This window comes from Mobula birostris, chromosome 9 (genome assembly GCF_030028105.1).
Source record: "Mobula birostris isolate sMobBir1 chromosome 9, sMobBir1.hap1, whole genome shotgun sequence".
Lineage (NCBI taxonomy): Eukaryota > Metazoa > Chordata > Chondrichthyes > Myliobatiformes > Myliobatidae > Mobula > Mobula birostris.
In genome coordinates, this window is record NC_092378.1 from 121,140,049 (window position 1) to 121,162,474 (window position 22,426).

Sequence of the window (22,426 nt, forward strand, 5' to 3'; positions counted from 1 at the left end):
CTTCACGGTTGAGGTGTACTGAATTGTATGAGGTTTCTGTATTTATTAATGTACATTAATCTCAGTCCTGCTGAAAGTTAAGTCTTTTGACTTTCTGTGTTGGGTTACTTACTCCTAGTCATCCACCACTACACTGAAAATTACGCACTCAAACCTTGAAGTGTTAATTGTTTTTCGGACCTTTAAAATTTTTAATTTTTATTTTATTTACCTCTTTCTTCCTTAATTTGACCATTCTGTCCCATTCCTTATTTCCTCCCCTGCACTTGATTTGACATTGATCTTCCCACTCGTGCTCTTTCCTATCCTAGTTTTATATATTACAATGTAGTAGTTTAAAGAGGGATGTAGTTAGCTGTCCTGTTCATTTGGGTCCTGAGTACCATTTCTCCTCATTGTGATATTGATGCAGCTATAAAGAAGGCAAGCCAGTGGCTATATTTCATTAGGAGCTTGAGGAGATTCGGTCAACTAAAAAAAAGGTATGACGCATCCGGAATATTCCAGTTAGCGTGCGATTTCCTTCCATGCCACTCTGACGTATTGGGAAATCACGAACGAGGCAAGTTACAGCAGTGGTTTGCCATTGCCTTCTGCTGGGTGAGTTGTTTTTTAAGAGATCACCAGCTCGTAACCCAGCACAGATGGAGAGCGTGCAAGGGTGCTGGCTGAAATCGAACTTGGGACCTCCCGGAAGTCCAGCACTGATGCTACTACATCACCAGCCAACTAAAGCACTCAAAAACTTCTACAAATGTACTGTGGAGAGCATTCTGACTGGCTGCATCACTGTCTGGTGTGGGGAGTTGGGGAGGGGGTACTGCACAAGATCAAAATAAGTTGCAGAAACTTGTAAAATTAGTCAGCCCCATCATGGGTTCCAGCTTCTCTAGATATCTTCAAGGAGCTGTGCCTTAGGAAGGCAGCATCCATGATTAAGGATCCCCACCACCCAAGACATGCCCTCTTCATACTGTTACCGTCGGGAAGGAGGTACAGAAGCCTGAAGGCACACACTCAGCGATTCAGGAACAGCTCCTTCCCCTCTGCCATCCGATTTCTAAATGGACATTGAACCCATGAACACTACCTCACTACTTTTTTATTTCTGTTACTTTGCAGTACTTATTTTAACTTAACTATTTAATAGACATATACGTACTTTATGTAACTCAGTGTTTTTTCTCTATATTTATTTATCATGTATTTCATTGTACTGCTGCCATAAAGTTAACAAATTTCACGACATATGCTGGTGATATTTAACCTGATTCTGATTCTGATCCTCCGCGGTTGGCATCTGCAGGAACTTGATACACAAAAAATTTAAAACATAAACCTGGACAAGTATAAATCTGGACAGAAACTGATAGCTGTCGTACCTCAGCTGGCAACACAGATTACCAGATTAATGGGATTAGTAGAGATGGGTACTGGTCAGCATGGGCATGGTGAGGGGGAGCGCCTATTTCTGTAATGTATTATCCGTGATTCCAACTATGACTCCCGGAGGATTCATTGTGATTTCATGAGTCTGGCTCAAAAGGTAGCTCACTGAGTAGAGGTGCATCATAGAATCTTATTTACTGCTTGTTCTTAATCCATGGAATCTATAGATTTATTTTAGTCCATTTGTTTTCTCAAGTTCCTGCTGCCTCTGTGGTTTCTGATTGAAATCAGATTATAGTTAATACTTTGAACTTGTGAACTCCTCGTGTTCAGTTACCAAAGGCAGTATTATTCTTGTGCACTCTATGGGTGCCTATTTCAAGAGCTCAAGATGCCATTGCTTGCTGGAGGATTGTGATAAATTATAATCTAACCATTGTTGATAGGAAACCACGATACATTAAACAGGCACCATATTTAATATATTTTTTTTTAATTAAGCCTGGTCTGCTTCCATTTAATTTTCATTTTACTGCAAAGTTTAGAACTTTCCAAATGGATTGTTTAACCTCTTTTAAATATTCCCAACAATACAAGGTTGCAGATCAGGCACATTTTCCTTTGATATTTGTTATCAGTGCACTTTCACCGAGCATCTTAAGTCCTGGAATACAGCTCCACAAAACTAAGGCAAGCCCTTAGATCAACTGACATATGAAGTTGTACTCTAACACCAGGCATGCCAACCAACATATTTTTAAAAATTTACTTTTGAGATGAATCAGCCAAGGTCAGATTTTATTACCTGGAACTGAGGTAAATTATTTCAGGACATCGCTCAAAAAACTGGAGGCATATAGCAGGTCAGACAGCATCTGTGGAGGGAGATGGACAGTCAGTGTTTTGGGTTGAGACCCATCATCTGGAATAATACAGATCTGGAAGAGTCCAGATGAAGGGTCCTGATCCAAAATATCGACTGTCTACTTTCCCTGAATAGGGAATGTCTGACCCCCTGAGGGCCTCCAGCTTTCTGTGTGTTGTTCCAGATTCCAGCATCAGCAATCTCTTGTGTCTGGATTATTTCAGAGGCTGTTTAACTGCTAACCTCGTTGTGGTTCTGGAAATATATGTGTACACGTGTGTGAAGATGGCAGACTTCCTCCCTGAAGGATATCAACAAACCAGGTAGGGTTTTTATCAATAATCTAAAAAGTGGTCATCATTGCTAATAACTGTTCTTTAACTTCATCATTATAAAATGAAATTAAGTTCAACATAGTGGGATTTGAATTTGGATCTTTCATGAATTTTAGTTCTCCTTTTGGATCCACTGGCAAGATAACCCTGGCATAGTGGTTAGTGCAACCTTGTACAGTGTCAGTGATCACCGATCTGATTTCGTTTACAGCCCTTGCCTACAAGCAGTTTGTATGTTCTCCCTGTGACCGAGTGGCTCCAGTTTCCTCCCACATTCATTCTAAAGGTATACGGGTATTAAGCTGTGGGCATGCTACTTTGGCGCAGGAAACATACTCACACTTGTGGGCTTCCTCCAGCACAACTCTCAGACTGCGTTGGGTCTCTGATGCAAATGACGCGTTTCACAGTACATTTCGATGTTTCCATGTACGTGTGACAAATAAAGTTAACCTTTAAATCTTTAACTATTGTACCATTGCCAACTCAGACTCTGCTACTATTGCTCTTCTTCACCTCGAAGTGCAGCATGCAAATGAAGACGTGTGCTAATGAAATCACAATTTAACTTTGGGGTTGAATTGACTGAGATTATTTGCCTCAAGGTGAACAATGTGTTCACCATGCCCACGTGTTGTACACCAAAAATACTCCAGGATGCTCACAATATGGTTATCACTTTCCAGCACCATATTGACAAACCATCTGTTTCAGAGTAAATCATTAATGATAAAATTCAACAATGTAAATTTGTACATGATTGGGATATAGTTAACATTTCCAGTGCCTTCCAACTGCAAATTGTCAGCACAATTTTCTTTAAATCCTTTTTCAAGAGCCCTTATAACTTTAAAATGTATCACACAAACATGCCGATCTCCAAGGAATTCTGACCTATTAGTTAATGTGTATAATTTGATGATTTTCCTTTATCTTTTCCTTCCTGCTACTTCCATTCTCGAAACACCAGAAAGAAATGCAGAACCATTCAGGCATCATGAAAGAATAGTTTTGTGGACTGTGCAGAAAGTCTTGAGAGTCATTAATGATGAGGTTGGTTTATCAGTACTGACAGCACTGGCTTAACATAATAGCGTTGCATAACTAAATTACAAAGCTTTTTGAATAGCGTGGTTATTCATTTGTTTTCTTTCCACAGACATTCTTTTGAAAGGAATTTGAGAATGCAAAATTCATTGGGAGGCAGTGTGCTATACGTGTGGGAGAGGTTTGAAATGAAGAGTCCTAAAAAACCTGACACAATGCTGTGGACGGTTGGATACGATGATTTTGCTTTGAATCGATGCTGTAACAAGTACAATGCAAGATTAGTTTTGCAAACTGACTCTTCTGATTTGCTGCTTTTGCAAAGTGACCAGGGTTAATCTCTGCCCTGTGCATAGAACAAGTTTTAGCTGCACTTTTGAGATGGTTCAGTGAATTTGTAGAAACTAATGATGGTGGTGTTTTGACAATTTACATTCAATGGCCACTTTGTTAGGTACAGGAGTGTACTTCATATTAAGTGGCCACGGGAGTGGAAACCATTATGTGGTTTTCTGCTGCTGTAGAGGTTCGATGTGAAGTGTGTTCAGAAATGTTCTTCTGTACATTATTGTTGTAATGTGTGGTTATTTGAGTTACTGTCGCCTTCTTGTCAGCTTGAACAAGTCTGGCCTTCCTCCTTTGACCTCTCTCATTAACAAGCCATCTTCTCCAAAGATGTAAACCCATCCTGCCAAAGAGTTTCAGCCTGAAATGTCGACTATACTTTTTTCCATAGATGCTGCCTGGCCTGCTGAGTTGCTCCAGCATTTTGTGTATGTTGCATCTCCTCCAAAGAACTGACGCTCACTGGATGTTTTTTGTTTCTCACACCGTTCTCTTTAAACTCTAGAGACTTGTGCATGAAAATCCCAGGCGATCAGCAGTGTTGTGTTTCAGTAATATTGTAAATATATAATTTGATTAAGCATTCTTGTAAATGTAGGTAATTCATTACGGGTTATATGTATAAATATGTGAATTGCTTACATCATCCTACTACCATGTGATACGTGTGTGCCTCACTTAAAGTAAAAGATGAAGTTAGACTCGTATCTCCTGACTCTGTTGTTGAAATAGTTTAATGTTCTTAAGTTACGAAACATAACAAGCAGTTTTTGAGATACTCAAACCACCCCGTCTGGCACCATTCCGCAGTCAATGTCACTTAGATCATATTCCTTCCCTATGCAGATGCTTGGTCAGAACAACAACTGACCTTTTAACCATGTCTGCGTGTTGCTCTGATTGAATTGGATATTTACATTAACAACCAAGTGTACATGTGTACTTAATAAAGTGGCACTTATTGTATAACACCAGCAATAGTTCGATACTTCACTGTGATATGGGTTATTCTTTATTATTAATGTGACCAAAAGAGAACATGATAAGTTTGATATTACTTGACTCTAAATGTCACTTCTGCTCGTTTGAACCGAACTGCCACTTGCTCTCTCAGGAGGCACGATTTTGATGGACTGCAGTAAAGATATTCTCAGTGCCCTGGCAAATATTTGCAATTGGAAAACCATGGTCATATTAAATGGCAATGCAGGCTTGATGGCCTGAGTGGCCAACTCCAACTCCTGCTTCTGATTTGTAATATTTATCCCTCGCTCAGCTTTACCAAATCAGATCACCTGGTGAATATTACCTTGGTGTTTCTCAGAGCTTGCTGTGCACAACTTACCTCGGGCATTTTGCACATCACGACAGTGAAAGTATTTTGTTGGCTGCAGAGCAGTATGGAACGCCCTGAGCCAGACATGTAAAATGCAGAATGAATACAATTCTTTCCTTGTTTAACATGACTGATTAGGAAACATTTAAAGGATGGGATATTTTATCAGCTATGAACATTTGTTACTTTGAAGTTGTTTTTAGCCAGGCGTACAATTGAAGTTATGGTGATTCCGTATTAAGCTACACATTAATGTTTTGTTGTAGCATTAGCACTTAGAAATTGCTGTTTAAAATATTAGGTGATTTGTCCCAGTGTTGCTCATCTTCCACATGAACGTAGAACACAACATTACAGCACAGTACAGGGCCTTCGGCCCACGATGCTGTGCTGACCTTTTAACCTACTCCAAGACCAATCTAATGCTTCCCTCCCACATAGCCCTCTATTTTTCTTTCATCCATGTGTCTATCCAAGAGTCTCTTAAATGTCCCTGATACATCTGCCTCTACTACCAACTCCGGCAGTGCATGCAGCACTTACCACTCTTTGTGTGAAAAAAGAGCCTACCTCTAATTTTCCTTTGTACATTCCTCTCATCACTGTAAAATTATGCCTCCTCCTGCTAGATATTTCCACCCTGGGAAAATGTGTCAGGTGGTCCACTCTATCTATGCCTCTTTTCGTCTTATACACCTCTATCAAGTAATCTCGCACTCCTTCCCCTTTGGTCCAAAGAGAAAAGCCTTGGCTCTTTCAACCTTTCCTCACAAGACATGCTCTCTAATACAGGCAGAATCTTGGTAAATCTCTGCACCTTTTCTGAAGATTCCACTTCCTTATGAGGTGACCTAAACTGAACACAATACTCCAAATGTGGATTAATCAAAACGTTTTACAGCTGCAATATTACTTCACAGCTCTTGAACTCAACCCCCTGACAAATGAAGACCAATGCACCATACGTCTTCTTAACCTCTGAGCTTGCACCTCTGAGCGACCTATGAATGTAGACTCCAAGATCCTTCTGTTCCTTCACACTGTTAAGAAATATGCCACTAACCCTGAGCTCTGCCTTCGATTGACCTTCCAAGGTGTGTAACTTCACACTTTTCTGAACTGAACTCTATCCGCCACCTCTCAGTCAGTTTGCATCCTAATAATGTCCCGTTGTAACCTACAACAACCTACTCACTGTCCACAACATCACTGACCTTTGTCATTTGCACACTTACTAACCTACCCTTCCACTTGCTCATCCAAGTTGTCTACAAAGAGCAGAGGTTCTAGAACACATCCCTGCAAAACACCACTAGCCACGGTCCTCCAGGCAGTATACCCTCCGTCTACTACGACCCTCTGCATTCTGTGGGTAAGTGAATTCTGAATCCACATAGTGAAGTTTTCTTGGATCCCATAACTCCACAACCTCACGAACCTTATCAAATGCCTTATAATCAAATAACCTCATCATTGCTATATCCATATCCATTGCTCTAACTTTGTCAATTTGTTTTGTCATTTTCTCCAAAAGGTTTATCAGGTTCATTAGGCATGACTTGCTCCTCAAAAAACCATGCTGACTATCCTAATCAGACTATGCTTCTCCGAATGCTCATAAATCCTGTCTCGAAGAATCCTCTCCAAGGCTCACCCGTCTATGATTCCCATTCCTGTTACCTTTCTTGAACAAAGGAATACTGTTTGCCACCCCCTCAATCTTCTGGTACTACTCCTGTGGCCAGTGAGGATGCAAAGATCTTTGCCAAAGGTGCAGCAAACTCTTCCTTCACTTCTCATAGAAACCTATGGTATATCCTACATGGTTGCAGGAACTTCTCAATCCTAATGTTTTTCAAAAACTCCAACATTGCTTCTTTCTTAACTTCAACGTGTTCCAGCACTTTAGCCTGTTCTATGCTGACTTCACATTCACCAAGGTCCCTCTCACTGGTGAACAGTGAAACAAAATACTTGTAAGAACCACCGCTACCTCCTCCAACTCCAGGCATATGTTTCCTCTTTTATCGCTGATTGGTCCTACCCTTATTCTTGTCATCCTCCTTTTCTTCACATATGCGTAAAATGCCTTGGGATTTTTCCTTAATCCTACTCACCAACAGCTTCTCATGTCCCCTTCTATCTCTCCTGAGTGCCTTCTTAAGCTCCTTCTTAGCTATCTTACAACTCTTAAGTGCACTGTCTGATCTTTTCTTCCTAACCCTTCCTCTTGACTAAATGTTCAACCTTTCTTGTCAGCCATGGTTCCTTCACTCTACCATCCTTTCCCTGCCTAAATGGAAGTGTTCCCTAAACAATCTCCACATTTCTGTTGAGTTATGTCATGAGATATCTCTTCCCACTTTACACTACTAGGTTGTTTAATAAAATCATAATTTGCCTTCCTGCAAGTAAATACTTTCCCATACTGTCTACTCCTTGTCTGAGCAATGCTAATGATCAGCAGGCTGTGGTCACTGTCTCCAAAATGCATATCCATTGACATCTGACCAGATTCATCGTCTAGTACCTGATCCAGAATGGCCTCCCCTCTAGTCGGTCTGTGTACATATTCTGTCAGGAATCCTTCCTGGACATGATGAGCAAATTTTACTCCTTTCCAATATCTGCTTCCCGATCTGTTCCTCAGTGTCTCTAATACTATTGGGGGGTCTACAGAATCCTGCCAATAGAATGATTGATCCCTTTCTGTTTCTGACTTATTCCCACACTGACTCAGCAGCCATTCTCTCCCTGATTGCCTCCCTTTCTGCAGTTCTAATACTATCTCTGATTAGCAGTGCCACTCCCCTGCCTCTTTTACCTTCCTCCCTGTCCATTTTGAAACATCTAAACCCAGGACATCCAGCAGCCACTCTTGCTCTTGTGACAGCCAAGTCTCTGTAATGGCTGCAACATCATAATTCTGTGTACTAATCCATGTTCTACGTTCATCACCCTTATTCCTGATATTCTTGGATTAAAGTAAACACAATTCTGCCATCCAACTGACTGCATTTATTCCAATTCACAGCCTATCCTTCCTCACAGTCTCTCTACATTTACACCAACTGCACCCATGTATGACCTATCACTGTGGTTCTCATCTCCCTGCCAACCTTGTCTAAACCCTCCCCAAAAGCTCTGGCAAACTGATCCCTCTTGAGTTCACTTGTAACCCCTTTTTTTTGGTACAAGTCATACCTTCTTCAGAAGGTTTCCCAGTGATCCACAAATCTGAAACTGTGCCCCTACACTAATTCTTCAGCCACACATACATTGTATTCTTATCCTCACTGATGCAGAACACAGGCAGCTATCCAGAGATTACTAACCTTGAGATCCTGCTTTATCTTCCTATCTAGCTCCCTATGATTCTTCAGGACCTCATCCCTGTTCTTACCTATGTACCAATATGCTCACGTTCCCCAATAAGAATTCTGTCAACCCAGTCTGAGACAATACAGACCCTGGCAGCTAGGTCTTCCAGGGGTCTCTTTCATATCCACAGAACCTCCTGTATGTTTCCCTAACTATTGAGTCCCCTTTCACCACTATTCACCTGTTCTCATCTTCTGAGCCACAGAGCCAGACTCAAGATCTGGTCATTGCAAATTTCCTCTAGTGGGTGCCCCCTCCCCTGAACAGAATCCAAAGCATCATAGCTACAGGAGTACTCTACACTGTCTTCACTTCTCACTATACCATCAGAAACTTCTTTTTCCATTGCCCATCCGCTTTTTGAAAGCTTCTGACAAAACATGTTATTTCAACCACTCCTTATACTTTATACTTTATTGTTGCCAAACAATTGATAGTAGAACGTACAATCATCACAGCGATATTTGATTCTGCGCTTCCCACTCCCTGGATTACAAATATTAAATATTAAAAATAGTAAAAATTAGCAAATATTAAAAATTTAAATTATAAATCATAAATAGAAAATAGAAAAATGGAAAGTAAGGCAGTGCAAAAAAACCGAGAGGCAGGTCAGGATATTTGGAGGGTATGGCCCAGATCCGGGTCAGGATCCGTTCAGCAGTCTTATCGCAGTTGGAAAGAAGCTGTTCCCAAATCTGGCCATATGAGTCTTCAAGCTCCTTAGCCTTCTCCCAGAGGGAAGAGGGACGAAAAGTGTGTTGGCTGGGTGGGTCATGTCCTTGATTATCCTGGCAGCACTACTCCGACAGCGTGCGGTGTAAAGTGAGTCCAAGGATGGAAGATTGGTTTGTGTGATGTGCTGTGCTGTGTTCACGATCTTCTGCAGCTTCTTTGGGTCTTGGACAGGACAGCTTCCATACCAGGTTGTGATGCACCCTAGAAGAATGCTTTCTACGGTGCATCTATAAAAATTAGTGAGGGTTTTAGGGGACAGGCCAAATTTCTTTAGTTTTCTCAGGAGGTAAAGGTGCTGGTGGGCCTTCTTGGCACTGAACTCTAACAACAGCAATTCTGCAGATGCTGGAAATTCAAGCAACACACATCAAAGTTGCTGGTGAACGCAGCAGGCCAGGCAGCATCTCTAGGAAGAGGTGCAGTCGACGTTTCAGGCCGAGACCCTTCGTCTTGGTCCAACCAAGCAGAAAGTCAGGTCATTTGTGATATTGACCCTGAGGAACTTAAAACTTTTGACCTGTTCCACTTGTGCACCACCGATGTAAATTTGGTCGTGTGGTCCGCTACTCCTTCTGAAGTCAACAACCAATTCCTTCGTCTTGCTGACGCTGAGGGAAAGGTTATTGTCTTCGCACCATGCCACCAGGTTCTTAATTTCCTCTCTGTACTCAAACTCATCATGACCCGAGATACGGCCTACAGTTGTTGTGTCATCAGCAAACTTGTATATTGAGTTTGATGGAAACTTGGCTACATGGATGTACAGTGAGTACAGCAGGGGGCTGAGTACACAGCCTTGTGGGGCACTGGTACTCAGTGTGATTGTAGAGGAGAGCTTGTCCCATATTTTTACAGCCTGGGTCCTGTCTATGAGGAAGTTGAAGATCCAGCTGCAGATCTGTGTGCTGAGGCCCAGGTTCTGGTGCTTAGGAATCAGTTTATTTGGAATGATGGTATTAAAGGCAGAGCTGTAGTCAATGAAAAGGAGCCTTATGTATGCGTCTTTATTCTCCAGGTGTTCTAAGGAGGAATGTAGGGCCAGAGAGATGGCAATGATACCAAGTTCCATATTCTTACCAGTCCCCTGTTAAGGAAGGTGCTTCCAAATTCCCTGTTGAATTTATTGATTATTAATTCATGTTTATGGCTCTGCTTTCATCCTCAAATCAAAGTAGAATAGGCTACTGAAATAAGTTCTTTTATTAATTGTGGGTAGAACTTTTCACACAGTAGATCTGTAAACATCTCTTGGTTAACCGCAACTCCTCTGCTTAATTATCAGTTTGTGGTCGACAGCTTTCTAATAAGCTACAACCTTGCCAAAGATCTGTCCAAAATAAGCAAAGGTACGTAAGGTAGAAAATTAACCTCCATTGCAGATAGCAGGGGCCATGAAGTTGAGTTTGCCAAGTGTCCAAGAAGATAGCAATCTCCCACAACTGAAGTGAACCTTTAAGGCAATGTTGGAAACAATTACTTAGGCACTTTAAAAAAACTTTCAAAACCTATCTTTATTAATTATGAAAACATTGGAGTTGATAAGGGAAAAGCTCCTTGACTACTGGCAAGAATTGGTCAATCACTTTATGAAGAGACTGCCCTTTTTTAAGGCAGGAAGATGTTGCATGGGGAGTGAATAGATCTGTTGGTTTTCTCATGGAATTAATCAGTATGCAGCACAGTCAAAGGCAGATAGTTATGTAATAAGTCTCCAGGAATACACTTAGGCCTTATTAGCAATCTTGCATAGAGATTCTTTTATTGACTTTGAGATAATTCAGTCATTGACAGCTCTATGAAATCTTTAACTTTGCCCTATATTCTCTCTGCATTTAGCGGAGTATTCCTAATTCAGCAAGAATTTTGGCCAATGCCATTGATATGCATATGTTTCTGTCGTCCACTGATAAAAGTGAGCTGCAGAAAACATCAAATTTACATCACACAAAGTTGGCACTTTGCTCAGTGATTCACTGACTAGTAGTTTTGCATTTTTCTCTGGTTCAAATATTTGTACCAGGAATAAAACTTGTTCCAGGAATAAAAATTGTCCCTGGTTTTCCATCACTTCTTTTGTATGAACACTTTGAGTAAACCACCTATCAGGTCTTGTGTTGCCTTGGACCAGTGGGTAAAAATGATTCTATATTGATTTCTATCTGTTGTGTAAAGTAGTAGATGCATCTGAAGAACAATTAACAGGGTGTTCTGCATTTGTATGATAGAGTGGTATTGTGGCAGAGTTGCTTTTTATGGGCTCCTACTCCATACAATGAGGCAAGAGCCACAGAAACAACCTGGTCTCCACTTGTCTCAATCTGGGATGCGATTTGACCAGCACTTTAAGAGCTGGACATGGGAATGCTACCTCTAAATTGAAGGCTCACTCCAGCCATATTATACATTCTCCAATAATTCCAATCTTACAGGCAAGAATGAACATCAGGGCATCAATAATGGGCGAAGAGCAGAATGGACAATCAGTTTGAAAGGCAAGAAGAGAAATATCTGACAAGCTTGTTAGAAGCTGCAGGATGAGGACAGAGCCATGAAATTAGGTAAAGGATTCCTCCAGAGAGCCAGCAAGGACCCTGTGATCAGGCTGGTCGGTTTCATTAACATAATGTTATATGACCTACAATCTACAGTTGCTATGTTACACACCCTGGAAGACCAATTGTATGAAATAGCACTCTACCAGCAAAAACACAATCCCAGTAAGAAGTTCTAAAAATCCATTTAATAAATGTGTTAGTGCCTTATCCTCAAGAGGAAACCTTAGCAACATTATCATTGGAACTACATGGCACTGTTAATCAAAATTCCATTGCCTGAAAATTAAATTGATTATCAATATTTTTTCAACCATATATGATTTGAAACATGTGTACCATGGAGTGAAATATAATATTCACCATACCCATGTCTTTTTACATTACTTTACAGATTTGACCTGCTCACCCTGACATTCCTCTGTTGATATGTTTATCCACTGCATTGTCCTTCCTTAAAACACACTTTATGGGATAGAATTAGAGCAAATCTAGCAGCTCAAAACTTTGACATTTATTTGTACCACAGTCTCCTGATCAGCCACAGAATTGTATCCATCAAGCCAGGGACAGTATCAGAATCAGGTTTATTATCACTGCTGTTTCTTGAAATTGGTTGTTTTGTGGCAGCAGTGGAGTGCAAGACATTAAAAAAATGTTATTTTGTTACATTACTAGTGAAATGGAGGATAGCTAATGTTGTTCCGCTGTTTAAGAAAGGCTCTAAAAATAAACCAGAAAATTATAGGGTGGTGAGCCTGACATCAGTAGTGGGAAAGTTATTGAAATGTATTGTAAGCGTTTGGATATATGAGTATTTGGATAGAAAGGAACTGATTAGGGATAGCCAGTATGGCTTTGTTCTTGGTAGTTTGTGTCTCACCAATCTTATAGAGTTTTTCAAGGAAGTTACCAGGAAAGTTGATGAAGGCAAGGCAGTGGATGTTGCCTACATGGAAGTTAGCAGGAATTTGATGAGGTCCCGCACAGGAGGTGGTGAAGAAGGTTCAGTCACTTTGCATTTGAGATGAGATAGTAAATTGGGTTAGATATTGGCTTTGTGGGAGAAGCCGGAGAGTGGTAGTAGATGGCTGCCTCTATGACGAGAGGCCTGTGACAAAGGGAGTGCTGCATGGTTCGGTACCAGGTCTATTGTTGTTTGTCATCTATATCAGTGATATAGATGATAATGTGGTTAACTGGATCAGCAAGTTCACAGATGACGCCAAGATTGGGGGTGTGGTGGACAACAAGGAAGATTATCAGAGCTTGCATTGGGATCGGAACCAGCTGGAAAAATGGGCTGGAAAATGGCAGATGGAATTTAATGCAGACAAGTGCAAGGTTTGCACTTCGACAGGACCAGGCAGGTAAGGTTTTACATACCGAATGGTAGGGTACTGTGGAGTGTGGTAGAGCAAAGGGATCTTGGAATACAGGTCCATAATTCATTGACAGTGGCAGCACAAGTGGATAGGGCCGTAAAGAAAGTTTCTAAGTATTGAATACAGGAGATGGGATGTTATGTTGATGGTGTATTAGATGTTCTGTAACTTAGAGAATTGTGCGCAGCTTTGGTCACCTACCTACAGGAAAGATGTAAATAAGGTTGAAAGAGTACAGAGAAAATTTACAAGGATGTTGCTGAAACTGGAGGACCTGAGTTATAAGGAAAGATTGAATAGGTTAGGACTTTATTCCTTGGGATATAGAAGATAGAGGGGAGATTTGATAGAGGTATACAAAATTACGAGGGTAAATGCAAGCTTTTCTCACTGAGGTTGAGTGGGAGTACAACTAGAGGTCATGGGTTAGAGCGAAAGGTGAAATCTTTAAGGGGAGGGGAACATGAGGGGAAGCTTCTTCACTCAGAGGGTTGTGAGAGTTTGGAATGAGCTGCCGACACAAATAGTGCATGCGATCTCAATTTCAACATTTAAGAGATGTTTGGATAGGTACATGGATGGTGAGTGTATGGAGGGCAATGGTCCGGGTGCAGGTCAATGTGACTAGACAGTTCGAATGGCTCAGCACAGACTAGATGGGCTGAAGAGCCTGTTTTTATGCTGTACTTTTCTATGACTCTATGACTATTACTCTATTAAAGGGAAATAATTAAATAGTGCAAAAAATGAATAGGAATTTATTGTTCTTGGACCATTCAGAAAGTGGCAAGGGTATTTAAAGATGATGTGTAAAACATGCAAAGCTAAAATGTACATGCTAACTAACATTAGCCATATGCAATAGACTTAAGCAACCCTGCAATAAAAGGATGAAATCAAAGCTTTAAACACAAGAAAGTCTGCAGATGCTGGAAATCCAAAGCCATACACACACACAATGTGCTGGAGGAACTCAGCACATCAAGCAGCAGATATGGAAATGAATAAGGTGATAGGTGCAAAAGGTAAAGGGCTGGAGAACAAGGAATCTCATTGGAGATGAGGGTGGACTATGGGAGAAAAGGAAGGAGGAGGGGCATCAGGTGATGGGCAGATGAGGAGAAGGGAGGGGTTAAGATGGAACTATAATGGATCATGGGAGAAAAGGGTTGGAGGGGAATAAATTATCGGATGTTAGCGAAATCAACATTCGTGCAGTCAGGTTGAAGGCTACTAAGATGGAATATGAGTGTCACTCCTCCAACCTGAGAAGCCACATCGATGTGGTAGAGAAAACCATGGACTGACCTATCCTTGTGGTCATGGGAAATAGAATTAAAATAGGTGGCCACCGGGAAATCCTCTATGTGACAGGCAGAGAGAAGATGCTGGATGTAGTGTTCCCCCAATCTGAGTCAATTCCACCATCATTGCAGAGTCAAATTCCTAGCACTTACATGGCAGCACTGTCATTAAAAACTTCCTGCATAGAGTGCAATGAGACTTACCAGCTTTTAAAAAGGAATTATGAACAGGCATTTATAATGCTGTTTTTAACGACGTTGCTCAAGCCCCGTGAATGAATCAAAACAAAAGTAAGTTGTATGGAAGAGACCTTACATAACCTGGCCATTCAGGCTACTCTACCGAGCGTGGTATTTAAACTCCTCTTAAGCCTCCTCCAACTCCTCTTCCATGTACTTAAACTGTGTCTTAAAGTTTGACCTGTTCCCATTGTAAGCATTTGAGTGCAAAATCTCAGCTGACACAATAGTTCAATATTGAGGAGGCAACAGGAATTCTGCAGATGCTGGAAATTCAAGCAACACACATCAAAGTTGCTGGTGAACGCAGCAGGCCAGGCAGCATCTCTAGGATGAGGCGCAGTCGACGTTTCAGGCCGAGACCCTTCATTAGGACTAACTGAAGGAAGAGATAGTAAGAGATTTGAAAGTTGGAGGGGGAGGGGGAGATCCAAAATGATAGGAGAAGACAGGAGGGGGAGGGATGGAGCCAAGAGCTGGACAGGTGATTGGCAAAAGGGATACGAGAGGATCACAGGACAGGAGGTCCGGGAAGAAAGACGAGGGGGGGGCCCAGAGGATGGGCAAGGGGTATATTCAGAGGGACAGTGGGAGAAAAAGGAGAGTGAGAGAAAGAATGTGTGTATAAAAATAAGTAATAGATGGGGTACGAGGGGGAGGTGGGGCATTAGTGGAAGTTAGAGAAGATGATGTTCAGGCCATCAGGTTGGAGGCTATCCAGACGGAATATAAGGTGTTGTTCCTCCAACCTGAGTGTGGCTTCATCTTACCAATATTTGGGAGGTGACCACAAGGATAGATCACTTCAAAGATGCCATCTTAGAAGTGAGTCATACTGAGCTACTGGAGGCGTCTCATGTGGACATAAAAGTCCCAAGCATTATTTTGAAGGGGAAATGCTGAATCTGTACACTCACTTGGCTGAAACCTTTAACTGGATTATCTAGCCATTTTTACTTTGCTACCTGTAGAATCTTAGACTATGAAAACTACCGGAAGCAGATACTCAATTTCCACAGTATTTATCAACTGCAGAACACTCCTGGATACCTCGAGGTAGTGAAAGTTATTAAGAAAATACATATTTTATTTTCTTTATAAGCTTCTATTCCCTTGTGTTTATTGAGCTTCATCTTAAATTTGTAGTGTTACTTGATTCAGTCAGACACCAGCTTTGAAATTGTTCTTTATGTCAGGTATCTATGTTTGATTTTGATGTAAATTGTGTCCTGGAGACAGATTTGCAAATTGATAAGACTTTCTACCATAACCTTGGAAAATCAAGACTTGCCCTTCAATATGATTGCTCTTATCTACTGTCATGTTGATAAATCAGCTGTTTGCATTTGTAACTGTGAAGTATGAGATACCTTAATGGTTTCTGATTTAGGTTTGATAAATGAAATTGTTTTCTGTAAAGCCAGGTCATTCAAAGTGGTTACTATTCAAAACGTTATCTTCAAATGTTAATGTTTAAAGATTATTGCGGTGGCTTTTGTGATAGTTGAACATTATTCTGCAATTATTACTCACCATAAGTCTGAATTACTCATTACTTGAGTCTACATTAACTGATTTATAGCCATTAATTTAGTGATTGCGAAACCTGTGGTTAGAACATCAAAATATTTGTTACAGATCATAGTTGGGAGTTGTCAGAGCCTAAATTTACAAAGCACCTCATCTTCAAGACAATGCTTAGCATTTCCAGTGAAATATCTGTTTTGTAAACTGTTATATCTGCCAATTTGCACAGAATGATGTTTGCTGGGGCTATTTAGGATGATTTAAGCTAATTTGGCAGGGGGATGGGAACCAGAGTGATAGGTCTGAAGTTGGGGTAGTTGGTTTACAAGAAGCCCCACCATCCAGGACATGCCCTCTTCTCATTGGTACCATCAGGAAGGAGGTACAGAAGTCTGAAGGCATACACTTAGTGATTCAGGAACAGCTTCTTTCCCTCTTCCAAATGATTTCTAAATGGACGTTAAACCCATAAACACAATTTTTTTTTGTTTCTGTGTTACTTATTTTAACCTAACTATTTAATATACGAGGGGTGATTGATAAGTTCGTGGCCTAAGGTAGAAGGAGTCAATTTTAGAAAACCTAGCACATTTATTTTTCAACATAGTCCCCTCCTACATTTACACACTTAGTCCAGCGGTCGTGGAGCATACGGATCCTTTCTTTGTAGAAGTCGGCGTCTTGGACCTGTGGAAAGTGATCCACAACAGGGGTGATTGATAAGTTCATGGTCTAATGTAGAAGGACCTCATTGAAACCTATCGAATGTTGAAATGCCTTGACAGAGTGGATGTGGAGAGGATGTTTCCTATCATGGAGGAGTCTAAGACAGAGGACACAGTCTCAGAATACAGGGACGTCAATTAAGTATGGAGATGAGGAGGAATTTCTTTAGCCAGAGAGTGGTGAATCTATGGAATTCATTGCCACATGAGGCTGTGGAGGCCAAGTCACTGGGTATATTTAAGGCAGAGATTGATGGATTCTTGATCAGTCTGGGCGTGAAGGGATATGGGGAGAAGGCAGGAGACTGGGGAGGGAAATGAATCAGCCATAATGAAATGGCAGACTGGATGGGCCAAATGGCCTAATTCTGCTCCTATATCTTAGCTGGAATATCCAGTTTAGCTGTTCAATGGTGGAATGTCGACAGGCATCAGGAGTGGTCTCTGTTCCGTGTATCATGCTTTTTGGATCCCTTGCACTACCATAACTAACAGATGGCGATGTAGAGAGAACCCATTTTATTCACCGTTTACACATGTCCCCTCAGCATGAAGCAAAGCTGATGCCCCAAGCTTTAAAGTTCAAAGTTCAAAGTAAATGTATTGCCCAAGTACCACAGCCCTGAGATTCATTTTCTTGCAGGCATACTCACTAAATCCATGATCGAATAATAACCATAATAGAATCAATGAAAGACCACACATCAACTCGGGCGTTCAACCAGTGTGCAAAAGAGAACAAACTGTGCAAATACAAAAAGAAATAAATAATAATAATAATAATAATAAATAAGCAATAAATATCAAGATTACATGCTCAAACCTGGACATAGATTCAAACATGCAATTTGAATCAAGATTCCTATCTGTGAACCAGGTCAATAAATTAATCTGAAGCCTGTAACTATATGCTGATATTATTTTCCTACACTTATGTCCGGATTTTGCTCTCTGTGGTCAACCTTGTCAGTAATAGCAATAGTCTATCAGTATAAACTATTGCTATCGGTGTATGGATGTATTCCCTACAGATGGTCTTAAAACTTATTTACACATTGTTCCCAACCATATTAATACAGTGATAGCTGCCAGTGTTGTCAACACAATTACCAGTCAGCATGGAGATGTTCCCCAAATGTCCCCTCACTCATGCTCAGTGACCACACATCTGTAATTTGGCTCGATGTAGCTGATTTGCACCAGCTGCATTTTGCTGGAGAAACCTTGCCTTAATTTGGAAAGATTGCTGGAATTTTGAGTGTGTACTGTTCGCTGAAGTTCTTGAGATTTTTTTTAACGTAAACTCTCTGAACAGGAACCAAAATACTGTGGATGTTGGAAATCTTGGGGGGAAAAAAACAGAAGATCATGAAATTCTTAGGACATTGTGGAGCATCAATGGACAAATAGTCATCACATGCAGAGGTCACCAACCTGAGAAATTAACTTTGCTTCTCTCTCCACTTATGCTGCCTAATCTTGGGAGTATTTGATGCATCTTGTGTTTTCATTTCTGTGAACAGGCTTTATTCACTTAGTAGTTTATTCAGTAATTAGACCACTGCAAAATTGCCTCTCATCCGTTGTGTATCGTATCAGTAAACTGGGCACTGAAATTAGTTTGGTGTTGCATGGTCTCATGGTTATACACATGCAGGTGCCTGATCTCGCCCTGTAGTCAGGAATGTGTTGAAGAGAAGCTAACTTCTCAAAAAGTGTGACCCATATGAAGGAACAGTTAGACCAGAGGGCTCCATTATTGTTGAGCTCCAAATCCCCACACCATCACACTGTCAATTATTCCTGTATCCTCCTCCGGCTCGTCTACCCTGACATTTAGGTGATCCTACAGGTCTCACCTCTTGTGCACCCACTGTTTTGGTCACTCAGCCATTGCTGCCATTCCTTCAGGATCTCATACCTAACCCCTTGGAATTTGCTCTGTCTCCCTGACCCCTCCCATCAACAATTGTTTGAGAGTGGAAGCTGGTAATAGGAACTACTGATAATGCAATCTCAAATATATTTCACCTATAAAATGTAGTCAACATTTAAAATAAAGTCAAAATGAGCATTGGAACTGTAAATCAAATTCACTGCAAAGAAAACCGGCAGTGGGCCAAGCCGATATTTGTGCTCCACATCTATTGCTTCCATCCCTCACTTTATTTTCAATTTAACACCATTAACTTTGCATTACCTTTCCCTTGTTTACCATTCTTCTCTTAACTGCATCCCTACTGCCCCCCCACCCCATCTACTGCTAGTGTACACATATTCTACTATCTAAATACCCACTTGGGAAGAGAATTTTCCCCTTGCATCCCCTTTATTTAATTTGCGATTTTCCTATCTTCATGAATTCTAGATGAATATTGAAATTTAAAATAATTGTGTTAACTCAATGTTAATCTTAATCTACCCCTTACATCCAAGCACTGCAAATAAACTGAATATTGGAATGAAGTTCAGAATCAAGTGTTTTGGAGCCTGGTAATCCACTGTGAATATTCTTCTAGACTGCAGCAAATGAACAACAGATGCATGTTTAGTGGGTTGGAACGCTGTATTAATGGGGCCAAGTTAACTCTGATCATGTACTAATCCAGCCTCCCCTTAAATTCATCGATGTTACATTCCTTCCTCCCTCTAGCCCACAGGCTATTCTCTTCATTCTTCAGTTCCACTTTCCAAACAGGATTAGCGGGCAATTCACAACCCTGGGTGCCATCTCTTGCAAATCTCCAACTAAGGAGGCAGCTGTTAAAGTGATTAGGTTGGTTTGAAGAATTGACCTTGTCTTGGTTTGATTGCTATCCTGCAATGGGATCAGGGACGCAACGGGAAAAATAAAAACATTTTGCCCAGGATCTCACAGCAATGCTGAGAAAAATAAAATCCTTTTTGGCAGAGAACAGTACAGCACAGGTACAAGCTGTTTAGCCATGTCAAACATGATGCCAGTCCAAACTTATCTCATCTGCCTGCATATAGTCTATCTCCCTCCATTCCCTTCCTGTTTATGTGCCTGTCTAAATGGCTCTTACTCATTGTTATGGTATTTGCTTCCACCCTTTTCCCCTGGCAGTGTGTTCAAGGCACCTAACACTCTCCATATTTTAAAATAATTGCCTCATAAATTTCCTTTAAACTTCCCCCCTCTTACCTTAAAGCTATGACCCCTCATAGCTACCTACTCATATAACATATATGTTCCTCATAGTTCTAGAGTTCTGTGCAAAAGTATTCGGCACATATACCGTATATAGCCCGGGTACCTAAGTCTTTTGCATAGTACTGTAGTAATTTTATGTATTGCACTGTACTGCTGCCACAAAAACAAAACAAATTTCATGACACATGAGTGAGGATAAACCTGATTCTGATATGGTTCTCTATTGTGGTCTGAGAGTGGGAAGGGGGCAGGGAGAGGGGAATCATGGTTGGGTAAAAGGGAAGGGAGAGGGGAGGGAGCGGGAAGCACCAGAGAGGCATTCTGTCATGATCAATAAACCAAGTGTTTGGAATCAAATGACCTTGCCTGTTGTCTCAGGGCTGGGTGTGTCTGCACAGTGCCACTCCCGGCCCCTGGCACTTTTTCTCTGCCACCTATCCCTCATGCCTCCCCTGGCGTTCCACAATCACTATTCCCAACATCCTTTGCTCCCACCATATTTGCAACCTTGTTTTCAGCTCCATGTTGCCAAATAGAGTTCTGTGCTATAGTCTTAGGCACCCTTGCTATATATATGTGCTTAAAACTTTTGCACAGTACTAAATATACTTGGCAATACACACAAATTGCTGGAGGAACTCAGCAGACCAGGCAGCATCTATGGAAAAGAGTAAACAGTTGACGTTTTAGGCTGAGACCCTTCATTAGGACTGGAAAAAAAAAGATGACAAGTCAGATTAAGAAGTTGGCGGGGGTGAGGGGGAATTACAAGGTAGTAGGTGATGGGTGAAACTGTGAGAGGGAGAAGGGTGAAGTAAAGAGCTGGAAAGTCGATTGGTGAAAGAGATAAAGGGCTGGAGAAGGGAGAATCTGATAGGAGAGGACAGAAGACCATGTTAGAAAGGGAAGGGTGGAGGAACATCTGAGGGAGGTGATGGGCAGGTAAGGAGATAAGGTGAGAGAGGGAAATAGGAAAGGTGAAGGGGTGGGGCAGTTACCAAAAGTTCAAGAAATTGATGTTCATGTCTCAGGTTGGAGGCTACCTCAATGGAATATAAGGTGTTGCTCCTTCAACCTGAGTGTGGCCTCATCGTGGCAGCAGAGGAGACCATAGACTGACATGCCCCTTGTTTGTGATCCGACTGAATATACTTTTTTCAGGTTGCATCACAAAAAAAAAATCTAAATTAGTTCAATCTCTCCTTATAGCTAATATTCTCTAATCCAGCCAACACCCTGGTGAACCAGTCTGTTGGTTTTGCTGCGAAACTCAAGCAATTATAGAGAACTTGGTAGTACGAGGCTAAGGAAAAGGTTGACATGAAGGTGAAGCCAGGAAAGACAAAAATAAGAGAGACAAAAACTTGAAGTCTGAACTATCACAGTCTTAAATTGTCTCAAACTGGTTCACTGCCAATAAGTTACTTCAAAATTGTAAACAAAGAAAGAAAGATGAGATAATGAGCAGATAGCTTGTTTCAATGATGTTGATTCAGGGATAAAAAATGGTCAAGGTACCAGAGGGAAGCCCTCTGAACTTTCTTAATGGAAACTTTTATGTTCCCCCAACTTGGCAGACAGTACCTTGGTTTAAACCCTTACTCAAAACATGGCTCTTGCAATTATTTAGCTCCCATTCTGATGCTTCAGTCTCTATAGTGGGGCTTAAATCCCAAAGCTATTCACTCAGAAGGAAGAGTGCAGTCAGCTAAGTAAGAGTTTTCTCTTGCCCTTTATTTCAGCAATATATAGTTTATCAAGTACAATAGTCTAACCACCCTCCCCATTCAAATTCAAGGCTCTATTCCCCCAAGATTGGAATCAGTCAAGTGAAAGAGTAAACCAAACTGAACCTTAAATTGAGTAATGCACAGATGGTGTAAGCTGGCTGCAACTCCTAGCTGTTTTAAATTCCTACTCCAGTGAACATCAGTGCTGACATTTTGCCTGGGCAACTCTCCTAAAAACTGCATATCTTGCAAATGCAAATTGCTTGCTGTGAAATCTACTCCAAAGATTTTTAAATATTCCTTGTTTTAAAGTACCATCTGCTTTGTCAAAATAAGCTTATTGCGGTCACAG

At 41.1% G+C, this 22,426-nt stretch overlaps 2 protein-coding genes across 8 annotated transcripts in view; one reads left to right on the forward strand and one right to left on the reverse strand.

The window, feature by feature from the left end:
- Positions 1-22,426, forward strand: part of LOC140203032 (cholesin-like) — a 436,104-nt gene that overhangs the window by 332,123 nt on the left and 81,555 nt on the right. The gene's annotated exons all lie outside the window — the stretch shown is intronic.
- LOC140203031 (probable G-protein coupled receptor 146) overlaps positions 1-22,426 on the reverse strand; it is a 155,809-nt gene that overhangs the window by 98,713 nt on the left and 34,670 nt on the right. The window contains exons 2-3 of one of the 7 annotated variants that reach the window (XR_011887267.1): positions 17,823-17,912; positions 9,097-10,886 (exon numbers count right to left, since the gene is read on the reverse strand). The exons of 4 other annotated variants lie outside the window; for them this stretch is intronic. The gene's annotated coding sequence lies outside the window, so the exon portion shown is untranslated. Of the gene's footprint in view, positions 1-9,096; positions 10,887-17,822; positions 17,913-22,426 lie in introns of those variants that run through there. 2 more of the 7 variants (XM_072268724.1, XR_011887268.1) reach the window with 2 other exon arrangements.